The following is a 5,020-nucleotide window of genomic DNA, read 5'->3' as shown; positions in this document are numbered from 1 at the left end:
GCTCTCACACACACAATACATCCAACATAAACTGTTCTATGCAGTATAATAAGTAGAATCCCATAATAACTGCAGTATTGACATGAAATGTCCAAACCCTCAGTAGCCACTTTTTGCCAAAAGTATCGGCACACCACCGGGTATTCTGGTGACGTCACTCGACACCACGTGACGTCATGTGTAGCACCGCCCCCAAAATAAGCGAAATCAAAAATTTTGCACAACAGGGACATGTGACATATCAAAACACTCAGCACAATGAGGGGAACTGCCCCAAGGGTATTCTGGTCACGTCACGTGTAGCCCCGCCCCCAAAACAAGCGAAATCAAAAGTTTGCACAACATGGACATGTGACATATCAAAACACTCAGCCCATTGTGGGGAACTGCCCCACGGGTATTCTGGTCACGTCACGTGACGTCACATAGGATCACATGACATCACGTAAAAATAAAAAATTTGCACAACATGGACATGTGACATATCAAAACACTCAACACAATGAGGGGAACTGCTCCACGGGTATTCTGGTCACGTCACGTGACGTCACATGAGGTCACATGAAAATTAAAAATTTGCACAACATGGACATGTGACATATCAAAACACTCAACACAATGAGGGGAACTGCTCCACGGGTATTCTGGTCACGTCACGTGACGTCACATGAGGTCACATGAAAATTAAAAATTTGCACAACATGGACATGTGACATATCAAAACACTCAGCAAAATGAAGGGAACTGCCCCACGGGTATTCAGATCACGTCACATGCTCATGTCCGCTCATCTCCAAAAGTATTGGCACCCTAGCGGTCCAGTAGCTTTCACAATCTTTCTGTCCACTCGCCTCCAAAATGCACCGGCCTTTGCAAATACTTGCACCGTCAAAGCCAACATCAAAGTTTGTCGCAACGAAATTTACAAGTCTAGGTATTATTATTCTTCTTAGACAAAAATGTATTAAAAAAATGCGGCCTAGGTCTTTCGAGCCACATGCACCAAATTCGGATATGTCGTAGACCCTGGTCTGAAGTTTGTTGCTTCTATTTTTCTAAGCGATCGGAATTCCGGCATTTCCGGTACGGAAGCTCAAAATGGCCTTTTTTCCCATAGACTTCCATTATAAACTTTTGAGGTTTATAACTCGGCAAGTTTTCGAGCGATTTACACCGAACTCGGACAGGTTCTTTAGGACCTTTCTCCGGACGAAGTTTTTATTTCGGAGTTCCGATGGAATTTTCGGTTTTCCCGTAGTCGACGGTCGAACATCGCATAGACTTATATAGGGAATTCTGAAAAGTCCTCTAAGCTCTCACACACACAATACATCCAACATTACGAATTGCATGTACTGTTCTATCTAGTATAATAAGTAGAATCCCATAATGACTGCAGTATTGACATGAAATGTCCAAACCCTCAGTAGCTAGCCACTTTTTGCCAAAAGTATCGGCACCCCACCGGATATTATGGTGATGTCACTCGACACCACGTGATGTCACGTGAAGCCCCAACCCAAAACAAGCAAATAAAAAATTTGCACAACATGGACATGTGACATATCAAACCACTCAGCACAATGAGGGGAACTGCCCCATGGGTATTCTGGTGACGTCACGTGACGTCACGTGTAGCCCCGCCCCAAAACAAGCGAAATCAAAAATTTGCACAACATGGACATGTGACATATCAAAACACTCAGCACAACGAGGGGAACTGCCCCATGGGTATTCTGGTCACATCACGTGACGTCACGTGTAGCCCAGCCCCCAAAACAAGCGAAATCAACAATTTGCACAACATGGACATGTGACATATCAAAACACTCAGCACAATGAGGGGAACTGCCCCACAGGTATTCTGGTCACGTCACATGCTCATGTCCGCTCACCTCCAAAAGTATTGGCACCCTAGCGGTCCAGTAGCTTTCACAATCTTTCTGTCCACTCGCCTCCAAAATGCACCAGCCTTTGCGAATACTTGCACCGTCAAAGCCAACATCAAAGTTTGTCGTGACGAACTTTACAAATCTAGTTATTATTATTATTATTATTATTATTATTATTATTATTATTATTATTATTACTATCATTAATATTAATGGCTGTATCAACATCATTATTGCTATTACTACTACCATTTCTATTTGTCCTCTTCCTGATCCTTTAACCTCCTCTTTATTCCGGATGAAATGTGTATATTTGTAAATGTTTATCATTACTACTACTACTAATACTATTATTACTATTTCTTATTAATTGGATTTTTCATTATTATTATTAATGTAAACATTGTAATTGTCTGCTTGCATAATAAAAAAAAAGAAATTAAGTGAAGGATTTCTGTTCTCAGTTCAGTCAGGTTGTCTTTATGCTGTGTGCATTAACACGACTTACTACCATTAGATTAAAGACACAGTAAAAACAGTAGAAAAAATAATTGGCGCCCCCCTGCCCACTCTCCAGGACTTGTACGACACAAGAACCAGTAACCGGGCAGGAAAAATCACCACTGACCCTTTGCACCCTAGACATGACCTCTTTCAGCTCCTCCCTTCTGGCAGGCGCTACAGAACTTTGCTTACTAAAACTGCCAGACACAGGAACAATTTCTTTCCCCAGGCAATCACCCTGATTAACAACTCACCATAATTATATTCACTGCTTCATATCTGTAAGTACTGCATTGTCAGGACTGTAAGTCATCAAATCATCTGTATATCTTACCTGCATTGAGAGTGACAGTCACGCATTTCGGTATTTTGTCACACTCTCCTGCCACACCGTATTTCTCACGCAGAAAAACTATTTATCAAATATTCAATAAGCCGCAGCGCCCAAAATGTATCTGTCCACACCGCTGTCTCTATGGAACCGGGCAGGAATCAAGCGCATCTCCCCTGGAGTTCTTAGTCGAGCCTGACACTTATCAGCCAATCAAAAAACAGAGGCTACACAATAGCCAATCAGAAAATAGCACTATAGTATATGGGTAAGATTTAACGCAACAACCAATGAAAAAAAAACATTCATTAGAGAGGGTATTTTTGATGGTCGGTTTGAACAAAAACTTGACACGAAACAGCTTGTCTTCTTTTGGACGGCATTCACTAAATTCCAGGGGTTTTGTGGACCTGTTTCTGGAGGTTTTGGAAAAACGCCCTCTTTAAAAAAAAAAAGAGCATACCTACGAACGACAAAACTGTCATACAGGTAGATTTATTTTAGAGAACAAATAAACAACCAAAAACTACGGTTAGGGTTAGCGTTAAATTATCAAATAGGCCACGCCTACTCGATGATGCAGTATCTGTTACGCTGTTCTGAAATCCCTGGAAATAAGTGCATCTCGTCTCTGGACGGGACATTGTCCTCAATCATGACCCTAAAAGTGGCTGGGCTTGAGCCAAACTGTTTAAAATGGGAGCAACATTACAAAAGATAAAGGAGTCCAAAAAGGCAACAGACACTTACAAGAAACAACACCAGTCATAATCTCTCTCTCTCTCTCTCTCTCTCTCTCTCTCTCTCTCTCTCTCTCTCTCTCTCTCTCTCACACACACACACACACACACACAAACACTCACACACACACACACACACACACACACACACATCAATAAACGGAAATTAAGCAAATACTTTGTATTTGGGTAAACTGCGGTCAGTGATGCTTACTCCCCATTATTGTTTTTTTTTTTTTTTTTTTTTTTTTGTGTGGGGGGGGCGGGCCCCGCCTTGAATTAATATTGTTATTTGCACTCCCACACTTTATGTATATAACACTTTATGTTCATATTCTATATTCACATTTAATACTCATTCTGTCTATATTGTATCTCATCTATATTCTTTTTTTATCTATATTTATTCATTATATTCTTGTATAGTTTGTGTAGTTTAGTGTTATTTATGTCTGTACTTTTGAGAGTCACAAGCAGCTGGAACCAAATTCCTTGTGTGTGTCAACATGGCCAATAAACCTGATTCTGATTCTGATTCTGAGGTAACTGATGCAGTGTTTTTAGCTTCCCTGTGATTGGGTCTGGGTTTTAATACATGACGACACTTCAGGTTTCTGACATAACGATTCACTATCTGTTGTTATATTTTGTTAAAATAGTTAGACTTGTAGCTGAACATCTTTGAAAGCACAGAGTGAAGATTGTTTCTCAGCTGTTCTGACTGTAAATCATACGTTTTTCTGATTGTCTTTTATCTAACATTACATTTCTCTCTGTTGTTTTACATGATACTTCTCACAGGGGTAAGTAAATAACCCGACTTCACACTAATAGTAAAAGCTGATATTTTATAAACTTATCACATATATTACATTTTAATCCAGGAATCAAATAGAAACATAAAGATTATTATCAAAAAATAGTATTTTCCAATAAATCCCAAGATATTTCTCTTCCTTAAGGGGAACTAGCGGTATATTAGCACAATGCTACATGATACTGTGTGTGATGACTGATTGTTGTCTAGTTTTCCTCTTTTATTATTATGACACACATCAGCTGTGTTTTAACCAGAGTAACAGTTACTTTCCACATTTTCACATGGAACAATTCACATTTGTAATCGTGCATAAAATCTTCACACTGTTTTATTTACTTTCACAGGCTATGATGACTGGTGAGTATAAACCCCTTTTCTGTGCTAGTGATGTCTTGATGCTGCATGAATAATATATTTATTGTTCAGATGAAATAGATTAGACTGTGCTGTGTGTTCAGAGTGCAATAGCACATGGATATTTGAGCATCATGAGCATATAGTGTAGTGAACACAACAGACTGTGATCTCTAACAGAACATTCATCATGCTGGTGTCTAGTTTGTCATTTAGTGTTGTACAGACACACAAATCTGACCTACACGCTGATACTGAGAGAGAAAAAGCTGAAGGTTTTTGTTTAAATGTGATTTGCTAACAATAACTCTCTATTAAAGTTAGTGATCCTGGCTAACATTACTGTAGTGAACAGAACTACAGAGAGATGTGAGTTAGA

Source organism: Tachysurus fulvidraco, chromosome 16 (genome assembly GCF_022655615.1).
Source record: "Tachysurus fulvidraco isolate hzauxx_2018 chromosome 16, HZAU_PFXX_2.0, whole genome shotgun sequence".
Lineage (NCBI taxonomy): Eukaryota > Metazoa > Chordata > Actinopteri > Siluriformes > Bagridae > Tachysurus > Tachysurus fulvidraco.
The sequence above is the reverse complement of the archived record's forward strand: the minus strand, read 5'-3'. Positions refer to the sequence as shown.